This window comes from Lygodium microphyllum, chromosome 13 (genome assembly GCF_053477565.2).
Source record: "Lygodium microphyllum isolate KBCC chromosome 13, Lygodium_microphyllum_v1.1.10, whole genome shotgun sequence".
Classification (NCBI taxonomy): domain Eukaryota; kingdom Viridiplantae; phylum Streptophyta; class Polypodiopsida; order Schizaeales; family Lygodiaceae; genus Lygodium; species Lygodium microphyllum.
In genome coordinates, this window is record NC_141147.1 from 9,181,702 (window position 1) to 9,200,198 (window position 18,497).

General features: G+C 37.5%; 1 pseudogene; it reads left to right on the forward strand.

Annotated features, from left to right (window-relative positions):
* The first annotated feature begins 4,373 nt into the window (after window positions 1–4,373).
* On the forward strand, window positions 4,374–5,769 carry LOC148026324 (uncharacterized; annotated as a pseudogene).
* The last annotated feature ends 12,728 nt before the right edge of the window (window positions 5,770–18,497 follow it).

Consider the following 18,497-nt stretch of genomic DNA (forward strand, 5'->3'; position numbering starts at 1 on the left):
TATTTGCTCTCCTCCTTGGGATCAGGAGTGGTTCCATTTAAAATTTACTTAACATACCCTTCTTTCGACTAAGGCATATGTTAAGGTTTCAAACACTATACAAGACATAAGTTCTATTAATCACTTACATTGGTCGATAACCCAGCCTTCTTCCCAACAAGTACAAAAGTATCGGCCTTTCTTTTGACTTAGGGTTTCCTAATCCTTGAGCTCTTCATTTGCCCTAGAGTTGTTGTTGTATCTAGCCCAACTGCAAATATGATTGATAAACATAGTATCTATTGGATAGATATCACTACATCTTAATTTTAATCCTTATGATCGTTATTTGTGTTAACTATACACAACATCAAGATCCCAATGAACTAACAGTTCGAGATATTAGCGAGAGCTTGGGCAAAGATCTAGATTTCTCGGAAATGGATTTCCTTTAGGCTAGATTGCCTACCATGCAGTCCGCCAAGCGTGCAAGCTAAAACATACCTTCACCAGGGTGAAAAACATTACTACTAATTTGCAAGAAGGTAGAATCAGCAATACCTTGGACCTTTATACGTTGTTTATGCTATGCATGAATTTTATCGCATAACATCTAGTCGTGGTTTTACTTCTCTTGACGCAAGTACTTTGCAAACTCCATCTTTTGAATATTTGGGATGAACTTTATCCTTTCAATTAAACCATCCTTGTGAGGCATAGTACAGGTCTAATGCATCTCATGTGAAAATCAAAGTAAGCATCCTTGTGAGACATAGTACAGGTCTAATGCATCTCATGTGAAAATCAAAGTAAGCATCCGTAAATTTGAAAATGCATTACTTACAACCAGTACCGCAGTTGGACTGGCAGTGATGTCCTCACCCGAGGTTTCGTTGTGGATTATGGGATTTCTGCCTACATTCGACATTCTTTACTTGGGGACATTTTCGAGTCTTCTTTGCTTTACATGCAATCCCACAACACTTCAACTACCTCTTTCTAGAATAGCGAGGCCAATTGGGGGGGGGGATTAGGCTGCGGATAACCAAGCGGAATGAGGGGGGGAAGAACACCGCATATGATCACCCTCTAAGGAGGGGGAGAGAAGGAGACTCATTGGAACTATTTCTTCTCTCTCTCTCTCTCACCCTCTGTGTCACCCTCTTTCTCTCTATCACACACACATACACACACACACACATTCTCTCTCTCTCTCTCTTACCCTCTCTCTCTCTTTGCCTATGCAGCATCCAAGTGTTTCATCCTTACTTTTCTCTTACCATGGGGGGGGTGTTTTATAGGGGAAAGGAGGGGTATTTTTTGGGGGGGAACATGGAGTAGTGGTGGTGGCTGTGTTCATCCCTCCCACCAATTGTCCATTGGCATGGCCGACTGGTCAAGAGGGGGCGTAGTAGGCCCATGGCCTCCCTCCATCATCATTATCATCACCTACTTCTCCCACTTCTTCATCATCACCACATTCTTTCTCTTCAACGTCTCCTTCTCCTCCATGTCATCACCATATTTTCCTTCCTTTCCGTCATCATCATGCTATCCCCCCTCCCTTCGCCAGCTGTCGCTGTTGACAAGGGGGTGTAAGAAAAGTCTTTTTATTAATTTTAATTGTCAAACGGGGAGGGAGTTCCCATGCAGAGTGTGGCAGGTATTGTATCCTCTCCCCCTTAGAGAATACGAGATGTCCTCATCTCGGAAGAACTAGGGAAAACAATCATTAATGGGGCTTTAAGGCCTGTGGGTTAGGATCCACCATGCATTCGTTTTGCAGCACTTTGATCACTCATAAGCATGCGGTCTTTGAGAATAACAACTTATTGTATTTTGATATATCCGAGTTTGGATTTACAAGAGAAAAGTTTATTGTAGTTACATCTCATGAATATCTTCTAGGTTTTTCCTAAGTATATGGTATATTTTGGATCACTGGAGCTTGTACAATTTCATTCCTTCTAAGTTCAAGTTCTCTTTCAGTTCTGTTGGGACAATTGACGTAGTCATGTCCAATGTTGTGGCACTCGGAGCATTGGTGTTTAGGGTGCTTTGAACTTTCCCTTTTGAAATGACCTAACTCCCTGTAATAAAAATAGCGCATAGCTTTATCACTTGCGGTCACAAGATTCCTAGTTGTTCTTGGCAAGATTTTCTTCTTTAGACCAAATTGCCCTATGATCCTTTTAGCTTATCGAAGTGGTCCTTTATCTCAGAAACTCTATTTCCAGATTATCCTCTTCTTAGTTTGGGACTGAGCTCCATGGACAATCGGCTTTGCTTGTAATACTAAAGAATACTTCCAAGCTTCGACATTCTGGTAAGACCCAATCTATAATAGTTGAGAAGAAACAACTTAAGAGAAATTCATTGCAAGTTATAACTATCATTCCTTGCTAAAGTATATTTGATCACTTGTAAGTTCTAAGCTCAAAATTGATGCAACTCATATTTACTCGAATTAACTGTAGTTACGAGAGTAAATCTTATTCTAATACAAGTTCTATTTCGTGTCGATAAAATTCCTAGGATTTCTTGTCATCCTGAAGAGGTGTAGTGGGTTCTAAGTCTTTGTCTTCATCTGATTCCTCTATATATCCAAAGACTACACTTGTGTAGTTTTATTTTCTTGGAGGCTCCATATCTTCTGGACTTAAGTCAGCAGGGCAGTCTACTTGGATGTGCCCTAGCTCATTGCAGTGGAAACATCGGTAGTTGGGACATCTCCTACGAATGTGCCCTATCTCTCCGCACATGTGGCATCTCTTGTCCTGATCTCGGGAATCATCTTTGCTACAATTGTTTGATTTAAGTTTTTGGATGATTGGCATTGCTCGAAGTAATGCATCTTGCAAGTCTATTGCACGCATTGCTTCAAGACGGTGGTTTAGAGGAGTATTCAACAAGCCATGGCAAAGCTTGGATACCTATTGCGCAATGTCCATAGGTGGTGCATATTTTAGTAGGGTTACAAACTTTGAGTAGTAAGCTTCCAACATTAATTCTAGCTACTTGAGCTTCAAAAATTTATTCATCTTCAAAGTCTGGTAGGTTGGCAAAAGGTATCGTCCGCATATAACATCTTTCAGAGCTGAACCTAAGTGACAATGGCTTCAGAAATACCTTGATCTTTGCACCATTGCCTCCACCATATTCAAGCCTACTGCAACGTTTATCCCTTCTCCATCAAAATCGGGTGCCTGAAGGAATTTCTTCTCTTGCATGTCAGCATTCGTGGATGCAGAAGGTGCCTGACGGTCAAGCCATACCACTTTGGTTATTATGTTTAGGATATGTCTACAATCCATACATTAATCAATCATGTAACATTACAAATTTTTTCTTTGATACCAACTCTAACGTGTCTGCCTACATGCACGTTTTTAGTGGTCTATCGAGAGATGAGTCTATGGGACTCCGCCTGGCACTCCCATGGAATGTGATGGGGTTTATTGCCTAAGGTTTCTTGAGTCTACCTCACAATGTAACGTTCGCGGAAAACCCACTAGGATCAACCTGAAACTTGGGTCCCTAGTGATAAAGGTCTCCTGACAGCATTCTAGCATCCCGCATCCTGGATATCCTACTTTATGCAGAGATACCCAAGCCAAAGCAGACCCATGCCACACTTGGTTTAAAGAGAATGGGAAATGAGAAGGATGTGCCGCACAACCTCTCTACCCATAGGGTATAGTTCCATTCCGATCCCCTAAAACGGCATGAATTAGGTTCTAACTTAACCATACCTAAAGGTCGTGAACGATGGTAAAACCTTGTGAGAAGCCTCCTAGTTCTCTAGGACCACCCTACCATAGGATGGCCCCATCGGGGGTTCCGCCCACCCGCTTCCCTTGCTAGCTTTAGTTTTCTAATTAGGTTCTATCACATTTATGTGTGATATTTAAAATCATCTTCCTTAATTAATCCTTTTACAAAACAGGATTCGTTCGCGTAACATATGGCACAAACACAAATACAGTGCAAGTAGTCCTTTTGACAAACAAGTTCCTTAACTTATCTTCAAGTTAATCTTTGACTCCTGCCCATATAGGAGAAATTATATATCCCTTCTGCCCAACAGAAGTACATGGTCCAATTCACATGGCACCATAATTTCTATCCTTTATCTAGAATAGGATCTTCCAAGTCCACACAGACGTTGGGCTCACGACAGTCTTCAACTCTATTTCGGACTAGGCAAGGGGTATCCAGAGCTCCACCTAACCCCAAGCGACCTAGGAGTGAAACACAATTTCCGTGGTTCACCTTTTCACCACTCGACCTTCGGCCCATGAATCGAGGAGTGCTCTCTCAGGTTAATCCATGGTGCAAATTTGCAGAGATTTGCGGCATACATTGGAGAAAATTGTGCATCTAGAGATTGCCATATGATTGTTAGCACCCAAGAAATATTTGATAGTTGGATCAAAATCATGAAGAGATACTCTAGAGGTGAGCTTATATCCCAAGAGGAGAGTTCGAGAAAGAAGGGAAGGCAACCTTCTCCTACTGCATTTCATTGCATTATGGGTCTAAGGGATGGATACATCCTTGCACTACAAGAGGAGATCAATGAAGGTCATATCCTTTTTCTTAGAAAAAAAATGGGATAAAGAAGATATGATTGACATGGAAACAAGGGCTAAGCAAATCAAGTAAGATAGGGTCCTAAAGGAGGAATTAGTCACTCTTTTCAATGCCTCAGTTCTAGAAAGTAGCACTGTGATGAAGACTTGGGAAGAGCTTATTAATGACTATGATATCAATGATGAAGTCTACACAAAGATTTTAGGCATTTTCAATGATTGGGTATCAAAGAAGCTCACACGTGGGGCTGATGCAAGGTCCCTACCAAATGGATCAAAAGATATTGTGAACTTCTTAATTGGAAAAAAGTAAAATCCTCTTCAATCCTGCACTACTTTGCCTTTGCATGTATATGTTGTCAGATGCAATTTAGAAACCTTTGATATTATACATAATGTTTACAGAAATCCAATTATCATTGGGGTTGTTGTTCTAGATGCAACACATGGGGTTGAGGGAATGAAATGGGACTCTATAAAGTTTGGAAAGGTTGTATTGACTCTACTACAAATGACATATGAACCTAAACAATTCATATTGTTATCATTTATTGATCGAAAGAAAATGGAAGCTTTGGAAAATACTCTTGAAAGCATTTCTTGCAAATAACATATGCTAGTTGGTAGTGTTGACTTCCTACCAATGGATAGAACCTTTGCTTTTGGATCTATAGATTCTTTTTTAGTTTTTACATTAGTGACCATGGAGAAAAGCTTCATCAATTTTGAGCGATATATAAACAATGTCAACAAGCCTTCCATTTTGAACTTTGAAGGCTTGGACAAGGAGTGCAATGATGAAGATCTTAAAGAAGACCAGAGGATTGCAAAGGTCGTTTTGAGAAAGAAAATGAAAGTTATGGGAACTACAATTAAATCATTCAATGATGCTCATGAGGTTGTATTTGATGTATATGCAAGTGGACTTGCATCTAAGGTGGCATTGGTAAATCACATGAATACTATTGCAGTGGTTTGCAACACTCAAGGGCAAAGAGAGGTTGAAGCACAACTATGGAGGGTCCATAAGAGTACCAAACAAAATTCAAACTCCCAAGAGGTTCCTCCTACTAAAGTTCAAGTTCTTGAAGTACCACTCGAGGGCATAGAAGAATCAAGCCAAGACATAGCAAGTCTAATTATGAAAGAGAAATTAAAGGCTACTTCATGTGAATTCTGTTCCTTCTCCTTTCATTAAGGAAGACACATTGATGTAATTTTACTTTTTTTTCTTGAGAAGTTACTTCCATTAGCATTTGTGATATTTTCTTTCTTTGGTGATATTACTTAAAGAAACTATGTCTTTAGTTTTTTATTTTTTTACAAAAGGTACCAAGCATGTTTGGTTTAAAAAATCTATTTAAGTAAATATTTTGCTAAAATAGTATTAAAGAGCTTATTAAAATTTATCATCCTTTGTGAGGATAACTGTTTAATTGTAATCTAGTGTGTAAGAGTACTTATCATAATGAAAAGTTTGAGCTAGCTATGCAAAATTTACTTAAGTCTATTTTAGATCTTATTTCAATTAAACTCTTACATGTGTTGTGTAATGATCTTGTTATGTTAGTTTTGGTTAGATTTGTCCACATGGTCAAATCACTTATCTCTTATAACCTCTTTTACTACATCACTAGTGTATGTCTATGCATGTACCTTAGGATAAGAGAGCCAACAATATATTACACACCCCAAAAAAGATTCATTGCACCTCCCAAAGGAGTTTTACCTCGGTAGCAAATATTGGAACAAAGATTTCATCTCCAATGTATCTTTTAAGATGTGTATATGGAATATTAAGATAAAATCCTTGTTACAATTCATGAATTTAAATATCTATGGGATATAACTAGTTCAAAAATAGAATGGTTAGTCCTTGAGAAGAAACTATGAAAACTTATCTAAATAGAGTATAACTTATCTCAATTAAATTGTCATGTGTCAATTATATGTGACATAGTTTTGGTCACATGGTCAAAAGTATCATGTTTAAATTTTCTTTTAGTAATTAGGACTAATAAACACCTTCTTTCTACATGCCATTTTGAATGTCTTTTTAGAAATCAAGTATGTTTAATATTATAATGATAAGATACTTTTTGTAATTAATTACAAGAATCTGTTGTTAGTATCCCAAGTATACTTATAATTAGCGATAAAAAGGAGGCATGAAAAATGACCTTATTAGAATAGATTTTACCTCAAAGAAATCATCATATATATTTTTTTCACCTCATGATATTATTCTTGGTTAGATTTGTCCACATGGTTAAATGTCTCTTTTCTTAAGACATCATTTATTAAGTAGTACCTATGCATGTATTTGTCAATGTGAAGTTAAATTGCTTTAGTGTTCTATGTCAATTTATAGCTTAAACATTAAGTAGAATGATGAGGAAGTAAATAAATGGATATCTAATAGATTCAACAACAATAGAGCACGATGATGTGATTGATGTGTTCTTGATAAGAAATGCAACACAATTATATGTTATACTTGATCACAATGGTGTTCTTTTACAACGATGCTTTGCTAAGTCTAAAAAGTTTCAAAGCTTTTAAATGGGAAAGCAATGGCTTGTTCTTCGACCAGGATGTATGGAGTTTCTTGAAGCCCTATTTATAAGATTCCAAGTGGGAGTTTGGTCAATAGCTTTACATAAGAATGTCATGGCAGTTATTAAGTGCTTGGAGATCCATGCAAAAAGAAAATATCATTTCTTCATGATTTGGGGCCAAGAAAAATGTTATAGACATCAACTCAAAATCATATATAGGCCAAATAAGATGGGAGTAGAAGCAACGTTCAAGCCTCTGAAGTATGTATGGGATCAATATGGAGATGTTTGTCAACATACCAAGACTATTCTCATAGATGACAATACTTACAAAGGATGTCCAAATTCTATTGAGAATTGCATTTATCCAAAAACATTTGATATTGATCGTGGAGACTCTATCTTGATCAAAGAACTTCTACCATAATTGATTCGCTTAAGCAAATACCATGATGCACGTGAAGTCATCAAGTTTGATTGATATGGACAAGAGCCAGTTCAATATGGACATGAATTGTATACACAATTCAAGGTTGCCATTGATGAATGGACTAAAGCAGAGAATGATGGTATGTCATCATCGTCATCATCAACACTGCACAAGACCATGATTGATAGAGACGGTATATATGTTCAACCTTCAATTACTTCTTGTTTCAAGAAACCATTTATTATACAAACATCCTCAACAAATGCCTCACATCATCCGTCTCTTACATTGAATAACTCACAATTACTCATGTTGAAGCAGACTCCTTTAGTCTCTACTTTGAAAGATATGGAAGCAATGCAACTTGCTCATGAGTTAGGATATCACAAAATTTTCATAAATGGTAGTGTAACTAAACATTTTATATAAAATCTACAAATGTTGTATTTTTCCAATATACATGATGTAACAAGGCAGTGGCTCTATATAGACTAATTTTGACTTTCATAATAAATATATCCCTTACATTAAGGGATTTTACATGGCTATGAAATATATGCTTGTTAAAAATTTCAAGTGTTTTATGTAGTTACCCTGGTGTTTCTAAACACCACCAATATCAATGAGAGAATATACTTAATAATTTTTTATTCTTTTAATAATATTAGTTAATTGTGTTGAAATTTCTTATAAAGTGGTTTAAGTCCTATTTTGTACTTTATGACTGTCTATTATACAAACATACTCAACAAATGTCTCACGTCATCTGTCTCTTACATTGAACAACTCACAATTATCCAAGTTGAAACAGACTCCTTTAGTCTCTACTTTGAATGATATGGAAGCAATGCAACTTGCTCATGAGTTAGGATATCATAAACATTTCACAAATGGTAGTGCAACTAAATGTTTTATACAAAATCTACAAAAGCTGTATTTTTCCAATATACATGATGCAACAAGGCAGTGACCCTATATGGATTAATTTTGACTTCCATAATAAATATATCCCTTACATTAAGGGCTTTTGCATGGCTATGAAATATATGCTTGTTAGAAATTTAAAGTGTTTTATGTAGTTACGTTGGTGTTTCTAAACACCACCAATATCAATAAGAGAATCTACTTAATGTTTTTTATTATTTCAATAACATTAATTAATTGTATTGAAATTTCTTATAAAGTGGTTTAAGTCCAATTTTGTACTTTATGTCTTAGCTAACAAATAAATTTTAATTAATAATAAAATTTATGTCTATTTCTTTGAAAACAAAAACCATTAGTCAAAGGTTAAATCTTTTTTCTTAGAAAAATCATAAACTTCTAGCTTGGTATATAAATTTTCATTTTATGATATGAAAGTTCATTTAGCTAGTCAAAATGTTAAGCTAGTTGATTTTGGCTAAAGCCAATATCCATCTTGTCCATATATTGTCAAGATAGATAGAGATTTTGAACAAAAGACATTTATATATCATGCATATACATATAAAAAATACAAATGGGATGAGCAATTATTTAACATACTTGTGTCTATCGGTTTACAAAAAAAAAAGAACCATCACACAATAGGTTATCCAAACTTATTACTATATGGTATTAGATCAAGTTATTAAACCACACCTAGTTAGTGAAGACTCTTTTAAGGTCCTAGTTCATGAAACTTATACATGTCTCCTTAAATGATGCTATATTTAAAAGAAAAAACTCATATTATAATATCTTCAAATCCATAACATTATAACTTTTGGCCATGATAGCATATCTTCATATAATGTTTAAGGCTCTTGTATTCTAAATTCTCTCTGCACTCTTTCAAACCTTTGTAATCTTACGTTAAACTTGGAAATTTCCTAGGTATATCCTAGCCTAAGACTCCTTGATGTTTCAATCACCATATAACATCACATTTTGTTAGTATGCTAGAAAAGATAGAGGTGAAATCCAAATCTCCTAATAGCCACATAGCTTACACTTCATCACTTAAGCTATCAAGATGTGTGATCTCATATTTGTGGTGCATCAAGGGAGTATTGAAAGGGGAGCAATATATTCATAATGAAACCATGTAGCTCAGACCAAGCATATATTATGCATACCGACATGAGGTATCTCCCTCTCTAGCTCTCTTGGTAAATCCCATAAATTGTGCATAAATAATACTAATTAAGTAAGTACCCCCATCTATTGATGTAGTCCCTAGCTCAACTTTGATAATCTCATGTCAAAATGAGGCCTTAGACTTGATCAGTCTTGAGATCATGGATATAAGAGGCCCATATCTACACTCCATATAGTAGTGTGGATGTGACCAATGCCATAGCTTAGTATGAGGGTCTTGGAACTATACCTATTGAACACGTCCTTACCAAACCTCCTAGTGTTGCATACCTTTGTGGCTACCTATCTTATAGAGGAGATGGCACATGTGAATAAGACTCCCAAATATGTATAAGAGTCTATGTACTCAATCTCATCTTGTCCATAACCAAACCTAGGTGATGACCACTTAATTCACTTTGTGGGGAATCAACTATAAATACAATGTAGCATATAATAGGAGAGGTGTCCAAGTTCCACCTAGTGGAGCTCCTCTAAATTTTCCATGAGAGATGTAATTAGCAATATCATCAATATACAATCAAGTAGCGTTGGAGAGAGAGGAAATGCCTATTTCATATTGATTCAATGCATTCAAATGCCCCCATGGTCTTTGTGGGGAATTAACTATAAATACAATGTAGCATATAATAGGAGAGATGTCCAAGTTCCACCTAGTGGAGCTCCTCTAAATTTTCCATGAGAGATGTAATTAGCAATATCATCAGTATACAATCAAATAATGTTGGAGAGAGAGGAAATGCCTATTTCACCCCAATGGTATAATGAGTAGGTGCAAAAACGCCCTTAGGTGTTCATACTCTGCCCACAACCTTCTCATAAAGTGCCAAAATCCCATATATGAGCTTCTTAGTAGCTCCCATACCATATACTCTACACAACAATGTATCTCAATCCCCTTGATGATGTCATGCTAATCCATTAAGTATGGCTATTTCCATGTTTTTACCCATTTCCACTAGGTACCTTCCATACTCTCTAACCTTCCCTATATGTCGGGAGTTCCTCTCCATCTCCTCCACCTCTTACTTGTGGAGCATCTTCTCAAATGCACTAAGGAAGGATATTTGATAGTCTGCTATCTTGGTAATAAAATCACCTAGTAGGACAATATTTCTTTTCTCTAGAACTCCCAAATATCATCATCTAGAGCAATGTAGGGTAATTGTCCGCATATTTTGACATCATAGGGGGGCAAGGGGGAAAGAGAGTAGCAAATGAAAATGTTTAGAGAAAGCTCTACCCTTCCCACCATGGTACTCTCACCCACATCGACCTAAACTGCTCATCCCTACAAACTACTTAAATCATTTGTTAGAGCTCCTCTCAAAATAACATTGCTACTCCTCCTAAGCCTTAACTACTATGTATAGAAATTACGTGGCACAATAGATAGAATCTAAGCAAGGATTAGAGAACACACAACAGAATTACTATGTATAGAAATTACATGGCACAATAGACATAATCTAAGCAAGGATTAGAGAACACACAACAAATATAAGAAGAACAAAGACTACTTTAATTTCAAACAAACTGATACAAAAATGCCTTTGTCCACCCATGTGCTTCCACTGTGAAGCTTAGATGGCAATCCAGACAACTGATAGGCAAAGAGCTTAAGGGTAGCTAGAAGAACTTTGACTTGGTGAAAGACAGATTGACAATGGATTTAGAGAGGTCTTCATTTTATAGCTTGAGAAGGTAGTCTGGTTGACATGTTTGATGATATTATGAATATTCCCTAGCTGGCGAGGGAGTATTATCTTTAGCTAGGGATCCTTGATAACTCCCACACCCCGCAACTCGATGCATTATGCCTCAAGCTGCTACCATCATAACTACTCTATCTAGCCCAAAGGCTATATCCACAAAGGTCACCCTTTTGCCATCCGGTCACATAAACCTCATCTGACATACAAGTCAGGACCCACCCAATTTTCAAGCTCACACATGGCTTCTCCTCATCATGGGATAGAGCACTGGTGGCACCTTATGAGGGTGGGTTATTGAGCATATCTAACACTATGATCAATATGTGTCTCTCTCCAAAATGCTAACTCCCTTCAATACTTTCCTAAGACTTCTTTGCATAATGACTTTCCATGAAGGCACCCCTATAAGCCTAAGGGATAATTTGTCAAAGGATTATGCAGTAACATTCTTCTATAGGCATGATTAAAGTGAAGCAAAATAATTAGAAATTATAGGCATGCATCATACAAATAGGGGGATGTTAGTCACAGCTTATCAAGAACACACAATAACCACATAGAGAGGGGGTGACAGACACACAAAGTATCACACTAACCATGGATGCGAGGATACTAGACATAAATGCTACACTAGAGAGACATAAGGGAGATCCACCTATGACATATGTAGCATATAATAGAGATGAGAGATCAGTCTAGATGCTAGTACTGTACTATTTCATCAGGGATGTATGATATACTATACTCACTTATCCTCACTTGCTCAAACTAGATATTTGTATCTCATTCAGCCATGTAGCTAGATATATATCACTTGATCTTCCTATTGTATCCCTACATAGGTACTATTTTATGTTGTAGATCATCTTAACTTCTTTTCATGGTTTCATAGTATAGCATGAACCATCTTTTAGCATGTCACATTTGGATGTCTAGTGATGATCAACATTGTAGATGTTTTTGTCTCATAAGTCGATTTTGGTCTCTGCATACATACATACATACATACATACATACATTTAGAGATAAACTAGGGGTAACATACTACATTACCATAATAATGATACCTAATTATTGTATGCTTTTATAGATTTCCCTTTTGACTAGTTACAACTAGAAGTGCTACAATTATGCCTTTACCTTATACCTAACTTGATTTTGTCTATGGCTACCTCAATTTACCTAGGATAAAATATTTAGAACTTACAATCAATTTATGGGTTCCAATAAGCTCATGCCTTATTTTTATGGCTTATTAGGCTAAGATTAATTGTTGATGGAAATAGCCTTGAAGTGGATGGTGAAGTCTCATAGTGCTTCCTTGGTGTCATGTATTGTATGTGTGTAGTTCAACTCGCAATTTCCCTTTGCACTACTTCAATGGTTTGAAGTTCAGGGAGTACAACTAGAGAATTAAGGTCACTAATATGATAGGCTCACCCTCTAACTCTCCTTCTTTCTCTCCCTACTCCTAGTGTCCTCTAAGCTGCCAGGACATTTTAGGAGGGATTGTCCAAAGCTTGGTGAAAACCATCGCCAAAGCCAATTCTAAGGTCAAGGCAGAGCTACCCAAGGCCATGGTCAAGTAGCTATGGCAAGAGAAAAAACATCAAATATTACCCTAAAATAGACTAATAGGGAGGAAGACCCACTATGGAAGAAGATATTGAAATAGCAACATTCCACAGGAAAGATCCAAGTCGTCAATATTCGGTAATACAAAAACTAGCTAGTCACCGAGGTAAATCATTTAAAGTTTTGATTGACTATGGAAGTACACATTTATTTATTTCACCAAAGTGTGCTGAGAAGTTAGGAATAGATACAGTAAATGCATCAAAAGTGTTTGTGGAATTAGCAAATGGAAAGGAAGTACTTTCTACACAGCAAACTGTCAAGGTAGAGTTTAACCTAGGTGAAAACCTTTCAAGTATGAGGTCCAGAGTAATGAGATTAGGAGCTTATGAATGTTTACTGTGAATGGATTGGCTCATTCCCAATGATGCTCATATCCATTGTGGAAAAGGTCAAGTCACATTCCAAGATTTGAACAATGAAATAGCAACTACACAAGGTGAAATAGGGAAACCTAAAGTTCAATTAGCAAAAGCTTCTCGAATTGTGAAAGGCTTGAAGAAAGGATTACCTGTTTACTTGATCAAGCTTAACAAGGTAAATCAAGATGGTCAAACAGAAGAAGAACCATCCTAGTTAAAAGAGTACGCCAACATTTTTCCTGAAGAGCTAACTGAGTTACCTTCGAAAAGAGAAATTGATCATGAGATCAAACTTGTTCCAGGAGCCGCTCCAGTGGCAAAGAGACCTTACAAAATGTTTATTCCTGAAGCCATCGAACTAAAAGAACAACTCAAACAACTGCTAGAACAAGGGTATATTCGATCAACTAGTTCACCATGGGGAGCCCTAGTATTATTCCAAAAGAACAAAGATGGATCTCCCTGTCTTTGTATTGACTATCAAGGGCTAAACTAGGTAACAATAAAGAATAAGTACCCGATCCCGAGGATAGACGAAGAGCTTCTTAATCGTCTAAAAGGAGCAAGAATCTTTTCTAAGATTGATCAGGATATTACCATATAGAGTTAAGAATGAAGATATTCCAAAGACCACCTTCAACACAAGATACGGTCATTTCAAATTCATTGTGATGTCATTTGGTTGACAAATGCTCCAGCTACCTTCAATAGGTTAATAAAGGACATTTTCAGACCATCTCGATGATTTTGTTCTTGTATTCTTTGATGACGTCCTAACTTATTCTAATGAGGAAGAAGATCATGAACCACATCTTCACATTGTCCTATAGACAATGAGAACACACGAGCTGTATGCCAAGAAGAAAAAGTGTACTTTCTTCAAAAGGAAGATTGAGTACTTGGGATTCATAATGTCTGTTGAAGGTATATTAGTAGATCTTGCCAAGGTCAAAGATATTCAAGATTGGCCACCCCCAACCACTATCAAGAAAGTGAGAAGTTTTCTAGGTTTGATAGGATAGTATAGGGTATTCATCAGAAACTATGGCCAAATTGGAGCACCTCTTATAGACCTACTCAAAAAGCAAGTTGCCATTAACTGGGTGCCAATTGAACAGTCTAGCTTTGAGCAACTAAAACATAGTTTGGTAACCGCTCCTATCTTAAAGCTACTTGACTTAAGCAAGAAATTTGAAGTTATCACAGATGCTAGCTCTCTTGTATTGGGATACGTACTAATGCAAAAAGGTCATCTTGTAGCTTACTCTCAAGAAAATTGAAAGTCCATGAAGAGAGAGATGCTACACACGACCTGTAGTTGTTAGCTGTGATTCATGCTCTCAAATTATGGAGACATTACTTGCTTGGAAATAAGTTTTCCTTAGTCACAGATCATAAAAGTCTTAAGTGGATTTTCACTCAACCTAATCTTAATATGAGGAAACGACAGTGGATTGAAATTCTGCATGTGTTTGACTTTGAAATTAAGTTCAGACCTAGTAGAGAAAATGTAGTAGCACATGCCCTTAGTTGTAAAGCCTTCCTTAATGCTCTTATCGCTAAAGAACCATCTAGGGCAGAAACATTGGCTACAATGGTATCAATGCCAACTAATCCTATCATCAAGTTGACTAAGGATGAAGCAAATTGTTTTGTCAGTGTGGCGTGATGCTTCTCCAGCTGTGCACAAGAGGCTTGAAACATTAGAAGAGAGGGTCACAATGTTGACCAAGACCTAGGAACCTCCCAGAGACATTCTCTTAGATGCATCATTGGAGAGGATCAGATCATTAGAGTGTGAATTGGCAGAGACACAAAAGACTCTAAGGGCTGTGCTTGAGAAGTAGACAGAGCTGTACACCTGCCTTGAAAACTTCAGAGAGATAAAATGGAAGAAGAAGGCAAGCTGGGGAAGTTGTTGGTAAAAGGTAGGTCAACAAGAGGATCAAGACGGCGGCAAGTATTGCCTAGCCATCGTCTATAGACACAGCTCTCAGGTGCGGAAGATCTAACTTTCTCCCAACAAGCATAACCACTAGGCTGGTTTCCAGTCAAATACGCAGCATTCGTATCTGTCAACAATACATAACTATCTAAGCTTGGAGCCATGCCTCAGCTTGTGAGTGGAGATTATTCGTATGAAAATCCAAAATCTCAGCCTCTCCACAATCCCAGCCTCAGGAAGTTTCAAGGCTTCCAACTTTGTATCACCCTATTCAGATCCCGAGACTAATTATTATAGTCCATTGTTGAGGCCTGGGGCAGATGTGGATGCTCGCTACTCCCATCTGGTGAATAATATTATTGCTAATAAGTTCAACACAAGTGTACCTGCCTGTTTACGAGGAGGAGCACTACTTGTTGTTCTGTCATACCTCGACTTCTTCTTCATTGGCGTGTAGAGAGTTGCTGTTTCAACTGCTGCGAACTTGACAATGTGACGAGCAACAGCAGGTGGCCGATCAATCAAACGTATGAGGAAGACGAATCTCCGCATAGTGCAGGAAACTTCTTCTTCATTCAACCTTCCTTGACAACACTCTCATGCGATTTTTGCGGTCACAGTACGGATTTTGAAGGCATTGACATCTCTGACAGTAAAGAAAACGAAGATACATATTTCCAAGGAAGTCATATCAGAGGTTCATCCTCAGATTATATCGAAGTCCTCAACACCTCTGATGACAGCAAGGAAAACGAACACAAAGCAAACCCAAAGAGAGATTCTGCCTCCGTAACTCGAGCTTCTGGTGTAGCAAACAGGCTTGACGGAGACGATGATGAAGCTCTTTGTCTTCATCGTCCTCGCCTTCGTCATCACCAACAAGACTGCGGGCCAGATCGTAGGCAACAAGGGCCACAAGGAGTACAAGCTGGGTGATTACTCCACATGGCTGCGGAGGCAGGTCAGCAAGACTTCCTACTGGCAGAAGATCTGCAGTTGCCTCTCCGAATCCAAGTTCTACAATGGCCTTTGTGACCGGTACCTCCCATAGGCCGAGTACAACAATGCAACCTTAACTCTCGTCCAGGCTAGATGTTGCAAGCCTCTCTTGGGATGTGGTTGCAAGTTTGAGAATGCAAAAGATTGGGAAGCATGTGGCACTCCAACTTCCAGCTATGACTGGAAAACTTTGGGAAGAATGGGCCCATATCCTCCATGGAAGCTTGGCAAAAGCTTGAAAAGAAAGAGAGAGAAAGACTCTCCTTGAAAAGTAACAATAACTATATCCTCAACTAACTCCTGTTACCACTGTTTTAAGAGAAACACCTTCAGAAAATGGTTTGAAATGACCAACGAGTTGCTAACTTCAGCCTTCCTACCACCAAAACTTGGTCCAAAATTCCATTGATGCTCCAAACCTATAATCCTTGTAGTCCAGAAATCCTTGGTAACTGCATTGTTGCTCCATGTCATGTTTGTACCTGTGTACCTGTGGCTTTTAAATCTGTGTGACTAAAAAAAAGATAACTCAATGGAATGTTGGCCAACTGGATCAAGAACCTATGGCTCTGATACCAATTGTCAAGGAGAGGATTGGGGAGAGAGAAGACTACAGAAGAGAGAGAAGAAGTGCAGAAGAGAGAAAGAGAGTGATGAGGAGAGAGAAAGATAGGAAAAGAGAGAAGACAGCCATGAAAGCTAGAGAGGGAGAAAATGAAGGAGACTTGTATTATTATAATCTGATGGTCAAAAATCCAATCCCATACACCTTTTATACCAACTAGTGTAGCTAGCATTTTATCCTCATTATTTTATTTCCCCTCTCTTACAAATATTAGAATTAGGTAGAAAAACTAATGGATTAATCCTAAGCATGTGGGAGACTAATGGTACAAGCTTTGCTTAGGAAAGGATATTGCCTACTCTAATACCATGTTAGAAACACAGTGTTCACTACTCATAAGCTCACATGTTAGCTGTGGAGGATGATACCTCAAGGTACTCATGATATGTGAATGAAAGAGAAAACAAGTGTGTAGAGAGAAAGATGGACACAAGCTAATGCAATAGAGAATGATCTTCATTAGATTAAGAGAGTTGTTTGCTACAACCAAAATGAGCCTCTTATATAGGCTAAGACAAGTGAATTGCTTACATCATTAGTGATGTCATGATCACATGGATCTAACTACTTCTCTTATAAGAGTCTAAATACATCTTCCCCTTTTTACACCAACACCAACTAGAGAAGGATTCACATGAGCCTATTAGAGAGGCATATTTTAACAAACCATGCAATAGATATTATAGAAAATAATCTAATAATAAGATGATTTTAGATTAATTTATTTATAAATTCTCATTATCTATTTGACGCATAATCATGACTTGTTACATATAAGCACTACATGTGATATTGGTTGCATTGTACTTAGTGGATAGATGGCAAGTAACTAATATGTTTATTATTAATGTGAGTAGATTATTTGGAAAATTTAATAAAATTAATATTTTTAAAGAGTTATTAAGTAATGCTTGCAAGCTTGCCTCTCTATAATGGACCCTAGTTCTCTTTGGGTCCGAACATGTCTCTATAGGACCCTAGTTCTCTTTGGGTGCGAACATGTCTTTATAGCTCCCTACACTCATTATCATACCATCCATTCTGGGATGTTCGAGGGCATAGTCCCAAATCTTGAGAGTCTACTAGTGTGTGTGGAGTGTGGAAAGCTCTAATGAGTGGTTAAGTGTAGGAGGTAGGTGAGCCAGAAGGTGAGCATACCTAGAGAGATAGTATGCCTAAACCATGTAAGACCATCATAAACATGATGGTTGTATATGTTGGCTAGTTCATTTGTTATATAAAAAGTGGTTGGCTGGTTGGTGAGTAGGAGCTTGCACCTATGGACATGGGGAGGTGGATATAGTGAGGAATAAATAGATATGATATGATCCAATTGGGTAAAGGGGAGATGGTAAAAGATCTAATTAGTTCCATCATCTCAATGAAACCTAGTACATAATGCATTGTGCTAGAGCTCATGGGCTAATGCTCTAGATTTAGGCAAGTTTTTCATCTCGCTAGATAAGAGATGGTGCTATGAGCCTAGCTTTAGGAGGCACTAGCCATAGCAAGCAGTATCATCCCTAATATCAGTTG